Below are 12030 nucleotides of genomic sequence, written 5' to 3' on the forward strand. Positions count from 1 at the left end.
TACATAATGAGGGGCACCTGAGTGGCTCATTTGGTGAAGAGTGTGCCTTCTGCTCAGGGTCCTGGGATCAAGCCCTGCCTCGGGCTCCCTGCTCAGTGGGGAGTCCGCTTCTCCCTCTCCTTCTGCCCCTCCCTCCACTCTCTCTATCTCTCAAATAAATAATAAAAATAAAATCTTTTTTAAAAGCGCGTAACTAAAAAAAGGAGTTAAGTGTTATAAAAGCTGATTGGAAGCTTCCAGCATAAAGGTTGAACTTGTTCCCTGAGGGCTTCTCTGTAGGGTGATCTGGCTGGGCTGTCACATGGGTCACATGGAACTTGGGAACACATGGGTCACTCTTTCCAGCTGGTCAAATTCTCTAAAGAGAAAATCCTTCCAGACCAAACTGGAAGTGTTCTGAGAGTCAAGTAGGGGAGCACAGGCAGGAATATTCTGTCTGCTTTATTCAATCCCCCTGGCACACTACAAGTCTTAGTTTGGGTTTCCTAAGAAGCAGGCCCTGAGACAAGGATTTGAGTGGAAGCAGTTTACATGGGAGGTGATCCAAGAAAGAATGGTAGCAGAGCAGGGAAGTGAGTCAGAAAGGAACGAAAGCCAAAAAATAGATTATTATCAAGGAGGTTAGCACTGTGGGTAACTGGAGCTGATCCCGCTGGAGAATTCTGGAGACCAGGGTAAAATACACACTACAGAGTTATCCTACTGAAGGGGTGAGGAGATGGGGTATTTATGTACTAACTTCCATCAGTCCTTGGTTACAGCCTGTTCCCGGAGCCTACATCCCAGCCTGCCCCATGAACCGGAAGGCAGGCTCTGGTGGCCAGAAAAAGCCCTCAGGCAAAGAAATGCAGATGCTAGCAGTTAGAAGTCCAGGCAGCTCTGTATAACGGATCCGTAAGGGTGAGAGTGAGCCCCTTTAATGGTTCTATTTTGCTGGATATGCATTCTATCTGTCCTAACTGAACTTCTTTTCTCTGACTGGGGGTATCTTAGCAGCTGTTTTTCTTACTGGTCCACGTGAAGCTCAAGCCTTGTTTTTAGAGTACTCTAAATGATGGCGGTGAAACAATAGTAGAAGGCCCAGTGGTGCTTATCCCCCAGGGGCCAATGGTATCTGTGGAAAGAAGCCGGCTACTCCAAAGGACCTGGAGGAAGTCTTCCTGCTCCCTTATCCCTCTGAAGTTTCAGCTCAGCGATAAGCTCTACAACCCTTTTTTAGCTCTAAGCCGCAGCAAATCTCCAGACTTCCACACAATGCTAAACGAATCCCTCCACTGAGAATTCCATGTACACCTGGAGGCAAGCACCTTCCAAGCTACTTTCCTGCCCATTCACCATCCCACCCCTGCCTCCTCTCTCTCTCTCTCTCTCTCTCTCTGTCTCTCTCTCACACACACACACACACACACACGCACGTGTCTAGGAGCCAGACAGGTGCACAGTAGAGCAGCCCTTATGGCAGTCCCCTGCGCTGTGACTTCCCAAGAATTCAGGGCCTCATTCAATCCCAACTGCCCACAGGCCCCAGCAGCTGGTGGCTTGAGAAAGGCAGATAAATTAGAGTTTGAAATTAAGGGAAAGGGAGATGTTGGGGGGCACCTGGGTGGCTCAGTCGTTAAGTGTCTGCCTTCGGCTCAGGGCGTGATCCGGGAGTCCTGGGATGGAGCCCCACATCAGGCTCCTCTGCTGGGAGCCTGCTTCTTCCTCTCCCACTCCCCCTGTTTGTGTTCCCTCTCTTGCTGGCTGTGTCTCTGTCAAATAAATAAATAAAATCTTTAAAAAAAAAAAAAAGAAAAGGGAAAGGGAGATGTTGGGCTTCTTAAATTATAATACGGATACAATTTTAAAATAATTGGGTTGATCAAAACTTTTACTGTTTTATTTATTTATTTTATTTTTTAAGATTTTATTTATTTATTGGACAGAGAGAGACACAGTGAGAGAGGGAACACCAGCAGGGGGAGTGGGAGAGGAAGAAGCAGACTTCCCTCCGAGCAGGGAGCCTGATGGGGGGGGCTCGATCCCAGGACCCTGGAATCATGACCTGAGCCGAAGGCAGACGCTTAATGACTGAGCCACCCGGGCGCCCCAAAACCTTTACCATTTTAAAATATGCTATCTCAGTTAGTCTTTTTAACTTCATGGGATAGGCAGATAGATATTAATGAGACTTATCGAGATTAAATGATTAAATGACAGTATGACAAGGAGGCAGGATTAGAATTCATTTCTGAGCTCACAGCAGGAATTCTGCTTTAGGGAGAGTGACACAATAACAGTTATTATTAACGCTGTACAGCATGGTGTAGTATAATATTCTGTCAAATACAATACTCCTTACAACAAAACAAGTTGTCATCACATGCTTAAAACAGTACTTAATATGCCTGTTGGCCTTCTTTTAAACTGAGATTAAATTAAGTCTGATTAAGCCTTTTCACATACCTTCAAAGTTCTTTTTTTTAATTTATTTCCCAGCTTTATTGAGGTGTGATTGACAAATAAAAATTGTTCATATTTAAGGTATTATCGTAGTCCATTCAGGTTCCTGTGATTAAAAATGCCATCAATTGGGTGGCTTATAAACAACAAACATTTATTTCTCACAATTCTGGAGGCTGGGAAGTTCAAGATCATGGCACTAGCAGATTTAGTGCCCGGTGAGAACCCATCTCCTAGTTTCGTAGACTGTGCCTTCTAGGTGTTAGCTTATGCGGTAGAAGAGGCAAGCTCTCTTTTACAAGGCACTAATCCCATTCATAAGGGCTCTACCTTCATGACGTAAGAGCCTCAGAAAGCCCCCACCTCCTAATACTATCACATTGGGCACTCAGATTCGAACACATGAATTTGGGGGAAACACAAACATTCAGACCACAGCAGATGCACACCATGCTGTTTTGATATATATTGTAACATTTACCACGATCAAGCTAATTAACACATCCATTACCTCACAGAGTTACTGTGTGTGTGTGTGTGTGTGTGTGTGTGTGTGTGTGTGTGTGTGTGTAAGAACACAAGATCTATTCTGAGCAAATTTCAAGGCGGGGGGCACTGACACAAAGGGCAAATACGTGTTGCTGTGGAAATGTTGACTTGAATCATAAGATCTTTGTTGGGAAGGGTACACACTTTGTTATTAGATGAATAAATTCTGGAGCCTTACTGTACAGCATGGTGACTGTAGCGAATAACATTGTATTGTACATTTGGGGGAGGGGCAGTTAAGTTCAAACTGGTCTGAGTGGTCTGGACCAATGGAGCTCTTCTTCCAGGCAGTCATTATTGCTTGAGGGGTACCTTCGGTTTCCTTCAGGGATGCTATGCCCTCAGGTCTCTTGCCTGAGTTAAGGGAGAAGCTGGAAAGAAGGAAAAACTTAGAACAAAGGTGGCTGGTTACAAGCAGGTGAGCAGTAAAGGTCAGGTCTTGGGTCTAGCTGGTGACGGTACTACGAGGGCCATCTCACCATCATCCTGAGGATAAAGTTAACACATGGAGGAGGGCAACGCAGAAAGACCTGTGGAGAAAAGGAGGCAGAACTATCAGGAGCTCAGGGGAGCTGGGGTGTGGGTGGGGCTGAGGGTGGGGGAGGAATGAGAGAGAGAGAGAGAGAGAGAGAGAGCGCACAGTCCGGAGCACCTGGCCCCAGGTGGGAGCCAGAGTTGTCAGGTGTCAGAGTCGCCAATTAAAGCAAGAAGCCAAAAATGAGAGTTAAGCCTTTAATCAACTTACCATGATGGCTAAAACCAGAGAAAGCAGTGACTCTTTCTGCTTGACTTTCCCATGGAACAGGGTACCGGTCAAGGGTCAGGTGGATCTCACTGAACAAAAGGCTCATGCGGTTTTATGGACCCTGGGGAGAGAGGAATGAGGGGAAGGCCTAGGTGTGGAGAAGTACTCCTCCTTCCCCCAGGAGGTGGCTTCAGTGAGGAGACTAAAGAAGACCTCCGCCAAGGCCTCAGATAAGGAGATAGGAATGGAGGCCCTGGGGCTGGGAATGCAAACTGGAGAAGCAAGGGAGTCACAGGGGCCCAAGTCCCTGACTGCAGCGCCCCCAGAGACTGCAGTGTCCTGGCTGTGTGGGGAGGGCAGTCACTCCCCAGGAGACCTGTCAGGTAAAGCTTCTGTGACTGGACTGCCTAAGGTTAGGCCTGGAAAATCACACGTAGATCTCTAACCACAAGCCAGACACCCCAAGAACTGCTGAAGTGAACCCTGAAGCCTGTCCAACCTCTGAACTTACATGAACCCACACGTCTTTTGGTTTCAGGCAAAGCTTTCTTTTACTTTGGCCCAAATCATCTCAGTCAACGTGTTCCATTGGGCATCCAGAGGCTCAAACCAGAAGCCTAAGAGTGAATCTTCGTTCCTGCCTTTCTCACACAGGCACATGCCCAACCCACTACTGCGTCCCGGCCCATCTACCTCCAAGATCCATCCCTTCTCCACCTCAGCTTTCCCCACCTCAGGCCACGCCTCCTCAACCTCAGCTGGACTCCTGCATGTCTCCCGCCCCCCTTGCCACCCATTCTCCACAACACAGCAAGAGTGATTGTCTCAACACACTAATTTGATCACTTTGTGCTTGAAAACCTTCATAACCTTGGGGTAGAATCCAATTTGTGTGCCATGGCTTGAGAGACTTTATGTGATGGGCACCTGCCCAGGATTCACTCTCCTTTCCTCTCATGTCCCATCTTCATCTCTCACTACACTCTAGCCACAGTAGTCTCCTTGCAATTCATCCCATACTCCAAGCTCTTTCTGCACACCACGCCTTCTGCCTGGAATGCTGCCCACCACTCCACAATTCCCTCTTTAGGCTTTCTGCACAGCTTAAACATCACCTCCTCAGAGAGTCTTCCCAGACCACTCTATCTATACAGCCTCCTCAATCTGAAATTTTCTCAAGCCATTTTTCCCCTCTCCCCATTATACTGTAAGTTACAAGAAAGCAGCGATCTTTTCTAACGTATGCATTGAATCCCCAGTGCTTAGAGTGTCCTTGTGCCGTGGGCACTCTCTAAGCATTTGCTAACTAATGTCTAGGCAAAGGAGTAAGTTATCACCAAGTATGCGTTGAGGTTACCGAGGAGCAGGTGGAGGGATGCAAAATCCTATTATGAGTACGTGAGAATCTCTTTAAAAAAAGAAAGTAAACCTGCTGTTGGAAAAGATGAACTCATCCTAGCTTCGATGGGTTTTATTACTTTCATTAAAGAGTCCTAATTAATACAGAGCTCACTTGCTCTCTTTATGTCTGTGTATCTATGTAATAGACATATATTATACAAATATAGTACGATATACAATATAATAAACAAATAATATAAATACATGTCATATTAACTTTGTATGTTAAGCATAAGCATATTATGTGCAAATGTATATATGAAACAATTCTACACTCTAGAGCCCTAGAACCTGCTCCTTCTCTTTCACCCTCTCTTTCCTTCTCCTCTGTTACCTCTAACCTCCATGGGTTTGCCCAGAATGGGAGAAGGCAGTTGGAAGAGGGGGAATGAAGTTGTCAGACTCAAATGAAAAAGCTTAATCCACTGCTAAACAACTTTCTTTTGAATGGGAACAAATCAGGAAAAGGAAAATTGTTTCAGGATATTTCTTTTTTAAAAAAAAAAATAAATCATTTCTTAATTTTTAAAAAATCAGAACTATAATCTCTATATCAGTTCTTAAGAATTCTCTTATTAATTCCTTGTCATGGATGAAGGGATTATTTTTGACTAAAATTTCAGAAACTAAAGCACTAATTACTACGTTGAGTCTTTGAACAAATGTTGAGTAAGCATGCTGGAGGTTGGCTTGTTTTTCTTTAACTGAACTCGCAAGCATCTTAACTGGGAAAAGATGTCTGTCTCATAGCATCTCTTATATTGAATTCTTTAAAAGAAAAGGTTCTGTTGAAACAGCAAACAGACCTAAAGAGGTACTTCTCCAACCACGCATTATGAAAATAATCGGCTCAGTTTGGCCCCGTAAGTATTCCACAGTCTGCATGGGGCTCAGAGTTCCATTCATCCAGACAGAGGTCCACCCGTGACAGGCCCGGGGAAGCCTTCACTCCCCTCCAGAATATACAAGGAAACCAGAATCCAAAACAGGAAAAGTCTGTTTTCTATCTACCAGCAGGGGGTGTACATTCCTTTTTTTTCCATTTTCAAATTTTATAGCACACTGCTGACTCATGTTCCTAGCACAAGAGCAGGACTCGACAACTGAGGCTTCGGCCATCCGTAGGACTCTACTTCCAAGAAGTTGGTGTGATTACCTTATTTTCTGGCGAAATGACTCAGACCTCTGAAGAAACCCTTTCCCACCTGTCCCCTTCAAGCTGCCAAATGCTGACTGCCTCCCACTCTGTACGTTAGTTTTACGTTGCAGCGCTGACAAACGACCACAGCTGTGGGAGCTTTTAAACAATACAGATTTCTTATTTTAGAGTTCCCTAGGTGAACAGCTCAGCACGGATCTCACTGGACTGAAACAGAGATGTCAGCAGGGCTGTGTTCTCTAGCGGGGTCCCTAAGGCAGAGTCCGCCTCCTTGCCTTTCCCAGCTCCTAGAGGCCATCTGCATTCTTTGGCTCCTGCCCCCCTTCCTCCAATATCCCAAGCCAGCGATGGCAGGTCGATTCCCCTTACACCACATCACTCTGGCCCTCACAGTCCCATTTCTCCGTGACTCACCTCTGCTTCCTCTTCCATTGTCAAGGAACCTTGTGATTACATTGGACCCACCCAGATAACCCCGGACAGTCTCCCTGTTTAAGCCAGCCAATTAGCAACTCTTTTTCTCCTTTTCCTTCAAGGTAACATATTTACAGATTCCAGGGATTAGGATGGACATTTGGGGGGGCATTATTTTGCTTGCCACATTCTGTATCCCTTCTCTGTAGCTTTCTCTGTGTCTATCCAACCTCTCACTTCCGTTTCCAGGAATCGGTAACTACACATTTTTTCAGCGTGTGGAAGTTTTATTTGAAATTATGGAGTTTTATCTCCCTTGTTCGTTGTGCTTGGGATCACAGAATTTAAAAATAGACTTTATTTAAGGGTAAAATAATACAATGTCTGGGATTTGCTTTAAAATAATCCACCAGGGGGAAAAGTTGCAAGGCAAATAAATAAAATAAGACTAGCAAAAGGGTGGTAATTATTGAATTGGCTAATGAGTATGTGGAGTTTAATTATATATTTTTTTAAGATTTTATTTATTTATTTGACAGAGAAAGAGAGACAGCCAGTGAGAAAGGGAACACAAGCAGGGGGAGTGGGAGAGGAAGAAGCAGGCTCCCAGCGTAGGAGCCTGACGTGGGGGCTCGATCCCAGAACGCCGGGATCACGCCCTGAGCCGAAGGCAGACGCTTAACGACTGAGCCACCCAGGCGCCCCTAATTACATTCTTTTATATATATTTTCAAATGTTCAGAATAAAACGTTTTCAAAAATAGAGCCCTTCTTACTGAGAATTCAACTGAATTTTCCCCTTAATGTTTCTTTAATATTTGAAAGGGAAAAAATGGGTAAGACTAATCAAAACTGCATAGTAAATATGTGATTTTTAAATGTACCAGTTTGAAATACAATTGACTTAAAAAATTACTGAGATATAATTTACCATGAAATGCTGTTGACTTTTGCAAAATTAAACTTTTTATTTTGAAGAAACCGTAGAGTCCTATCTAGTTGTAAGACAGGAGATGCGGTTGCCTCTTTCCCTAGTCTCCCCCCACAGTAACATCGTATGAAACTACAGCATGTCGTCACAACCAGGATACTGATGTGACACAGTCAAGGCACACCACATTTTCATCACCGCAAAGATCCTTCATATTGCTCTTTATGTCGTCTGGATGTCAAATATTTATTTGACATCTTCCAAATGAAAACCTTTTCATGACTTCTATGTGCCTTTCTCTCAGCTTTGCTTAAGAGCAATATTGTGAAATGGCCCAAACCTATTTTTCAGAGCCGTCAAACATGACAGAATCCTACAATTGCACTGACTAAATTTTAGGTACCATAGATGAACTAGCAGAATATGACCTCAAAGAAGGGGTTGAGAGCAAGGCACAGGATAGCAAAGAGGCGTCTCAGAAGTCCAGAGTCCAAGCAGCACGGCGAGGAGGCAGGGCCATCGGTGTCGGCTCCTTTGGTGGCCGGAAGTCACCAACCGTGTGACAGATTACTACTAGTGACACCTGCCTCCTCCACCATCCATTCTCCTCCTTCCTCTCTTAAAGGGCTCATTGAAAACCCTGTATTTTCTGGCCCTCTCACAGCTACCTGTGACAAGATGTGGCAACTATCTTTGGGCAAGGAGATGTAAGCACAGGATAGCCGAGGACTTCTGGGAAGTTCTCAAAAAAAAGTGGCAGGCTTTTCTTTACTCCTTTCCCTTTGTTCCTTCCTGCGGCCAGCAAGCGATCACCTGGGCAGAGAAGCAAAACAGTAGATGCCACGGTGTCTGAAGACCTTGGAGCCGCCAGGCCATCCCTGGAGGGCCTATCTCTAGACTTCTTTTACTGAAAGAGTGATAAACTTCTATCTTGTTGAAGCCACACTATTGGGCTTTTTTCTGTTTTATGCAGACAACAGTCCAAACTGCCGCAGGCAGTCTTCTTATCTAGAGGCAGATCATTTGAGGCTTGAGGCTGCTCTTTTGATTTGGGGGAAAAAAATTTCAGTAGGCCTTTTGATCAAACAAAATCAAAGGCTCCAAAGGATTCCAGACAGAGGAGTTTGAGATCACTGGCAGAATGATGCAGAGATGTACCTTCGTTTGCGCAGAGTTGAGGCTCTGCAGAAAGAGGCTAGATGGTAGACAAAGGAAAAAGGAGCAGGCAGGAGGGTTCCCCTCATTTTAGAAGGAAAAAAAGGGATAGTGGAGGGCCTGCACCCTGGGTGGACCTTAGGGTCAGGGATTTCCACATGTATCACCTATTCTCTCAAAGATGTTCCTGCCACCAGGGGCCTAAGGAAAGGGACAGCCACAGTAGCAGCCCTCTGCAGGGACAGATCTAGAAGCCAGGGCATCAGTATGCATTAATTTTAAAGTGGATTTTTGGGGGGCACCTGGGTGGCCCAGTTGGTTAAGCATCTGCCTTCTTCTTGGGTCAGGACGTCAAGCCCGCCCCCCTTTGGGTTCCTTGCTCAGCGGGGAGCCTGCTTCTCCCTCTCCCTCTGCCTGCCGCTCCCCCTGCATGTGCGCTCTCTCTCTCTCTCTCTCTCTCTGTCAAATAAATGAATAAAATCTTAAAAAAATAGAAAAAGTGAGTTTTTATTCTTTTCTGCTCAGTGATTTTCTTGGCTAATGTCCAAACACAGTGAAACATCTGTTTTGTTTCGTCTGATTTCTCAGCATCAGTGTTCCCTCTGGTAGCATGAAGGTATGTTCCTTCAGGGGCTATTCCTCCCCCACTCTCATTTCTGTGTTTGGGTGGGTTTGACTCCCCACCCCGAACCCGTTCATTCTGGCTCTCGGTTTCCAAGAGCATTTGTCACAGTGATTATTTAAGGGATATGCTAGGAACCCAAGCCAAGTCCAAAGAGCCAATGCTGGGATGTTTGCTGAGCTGAATGCGAAAGAAATGCCTTCTTTCTGCTCAACTTGCTAAAGTGCTGGAATGTAAACCCAGAGATTCTATGTCTTATGCAATGCATGGAGAGAAAAGCAACATGAAAAAAAAAACTTATAAGAGATGAAGAGATGATTGGCAGGAGTTGAGCAATAGTCCAAAGCAGGAGGGCAACCTTGGAGGTGGAAATGGGAGCTTAGGCTCTGCTATTGGGGCACTGAACAAATGATCTCTGAAACCTGAAGAACTCGAGAATGTTCCAGTTACAGTAATAAAATCAATATGTCATGAATGAAATATGATATCTTCAGAAAACTGCTCACAGGTCCAAGTGGGAAGAGCTGAATCAGACAGTTGGCTAACATTATTCACATCTTTAAAGAAAACAATGAGTCAACAAGGCATAGAGGGGAAAGCCTGAGAGAGATCGGAGATGCCAGATCTCACACCACCTCTCCAAATCCCAGAGACTGGAGACAGACTGAGTAGCCAACTTGACTATCTGCTTGTTAGTACTTCCATATAACGGCACTGAATGGACCCTTAACCTTTAAATGTCACTCATCTTAGGCTCTGTGTCAATTCAACACTCTTCAAGCAACATTAAGACGATAATGTCACGGGGTGCTGGGGTGACTGGGGGCTAAGCCTCAGTCAGTTAAGCAACCAACTCTTGGTTTCAGCTCAGGTCATGATCTCAGGGTCATGAGATCGAGCCCCATGTTGGGCTCTGGCTCAGCAGTCTGCTTGAGATTCTCTCTCCCTCTGCCTTTGCCCCTTCCCCTACTTAATACACATGCGCTCTCTCTCCCAAATAAATAAATAAAATCTTTTAAAAACGACAATTATTATCTTTAATAATGACAATTTCACATCTGATGTAGCTTTCCATTAGCACTATTAAGGCTGATGCAGGGCCCTGCAAAGGAGAGGAGGGGAGTCCAGAGCAAAACCATTTGAGAGAGGAGGAAATCAAACTACAGCTGGGAGTTCAAGTCCAAGTATCAGGTCTGGACGGTCCTAAACAGAATCAGAATTTGGGAAAAGGGTGTGGAATTGGAATGGGGGTTTTTGGTGAGGGGGCTACACTTTAAGATCAATTTGGGGGCTCCTGGAGGGCACAGTTGGTTAGGCGTCTGACTCTTGGTTTTGGCTCTGATCGTGATCTCAGGGTCGTGAACTTGAGCCCCATATCTGGCTCCATGCTCAGTGTGGAGTCTGCTTAAGACTCTCCCTCTCCCTCTGTCCCTCTGCCCCCCCCAATAAATAAATAAATCTTAAGAAAAAGATCAAGAACAAAGAGATTTTGGTAATTGTTCTAATCAGCCTGGAAGGGTCTGCACCTAGCCTTTGTTACCTAGGGCAGAGGAGTGGAGCCGGTCTAAGGGCAGGGAGCCAGATGGATAGGAACAGGACCCTATTCTTGGTTCAAGTCCTTTGCATGATAAAAGTTCCTTGCCCACTAGGGGCCAAACCTCTATTTCATTAATGTAGAAATACTATTTTAAAATTCCTTTGTCCTAAAGCTTTTTCCCTCTAAAAATGGATACGTCCATGAAGAGAGTTAATACATTAAACATTACCCCTCATATTTACATTCTTACTGAGAAATATCTTTATTTAAGCAAAAATTAAGTGCCCTCTATTTTATTACTTAAAAGAGCTACATTGTTTCTACTAGTAAATGATTTTCTAAAAGTTAATTTTCCTAACTTTGAAAATGAAAAATTCATGCAAATCATTGAAGAAATCATGCTAGAAATAAATAACATATGTAATTTGTATGCCTAAAAAGCCCAAGCCATGAAATTATTAATATGCAAAAATGGATTGTTAATTTCCATACATTTGCCCATATATATATATTTCCATACATTTGCCTATATATATATATATATATATATATATATAAATGTTTTCAAGACAATGGGGTATTATGAGCCATAAATTTATAGTTTCCAAAACTATATAAGTCTTGAAGATTATCTACACATGGCTTTGGAGTGCCATTTCTTCAGAGGTATTTGTTTGGGAAAGAATAGCAAATAATGATCAGCAGGCAGACTGCCAGGTTTCAAAAGAGCTGCTGGTTTGGCCTTGTTTCAGTACTTACATTAAAGACTGTTTATTTGATTTTCTACAGAAGAGAACTGCATTGCTAAACTTGGAATATATAGTATGCAGACCTAATTTGGGTAAAACACCCCTTCTGCCAGAGCTCCATAATTAGAAAACAACCATAAAAGCTATACAAAAACATATGTTAGTTTTCACAAATTTAAAGCTTTATTTGCAAAGCATCAGCCCACTCTATACAGGTGCTATGCCTGTCATGAATTATTGCTGAAGCTAGTGTCCCCGGTCCTGCTCATCTCCTCCCTTTTCCCTTCTCCTGGCTAACTCCACCCGCCTGCTCCGAGCAAGTTAAC

The 12030-nt window shown here is 44.2% G+C and overlaps 1 long non-coding RNA gene across 2 annotated transcripts in view; it reads right to left on the reverse strand.

The window, feature by feature from the left end:
• Positions 1-2211: 2211 nt before the first annotated feature.
• LOC103675798 overlaps positions 2212-12030 on the reverse strand; it is a 30946-nt gene continuing 21127 nt past the window's right edge. For both annotated transcript variants that reach the window (XR_571913.2, XR_005832375.1), the window contains 2 exons: positions 3737-3857; positions 2212-3521 (listed from right to left, as the gene is read on the reverse strand). This is a non-coding gene — a long non-coding RNA (uncharacterized LOC103675798). The remainder of the gene's footprint in view (positions 3522-3736; positions 3858-12030) is intronic.

The sequence above is a fragment of the Ursus maritimus genome, unplaced genomic scaffold (genome assembly GCF_017311325.1).
Source record: "Ursus maritimus isolate PB19 unplaced genomic scaffold, ASM1731132v1 scaffold_5, whole genome shotgun sequence".
NCBI lineage: Eukaryota > Metazoa > Chordata > Mammalia > Carnivora > Ursidae > Ursus > Ursus maritimus.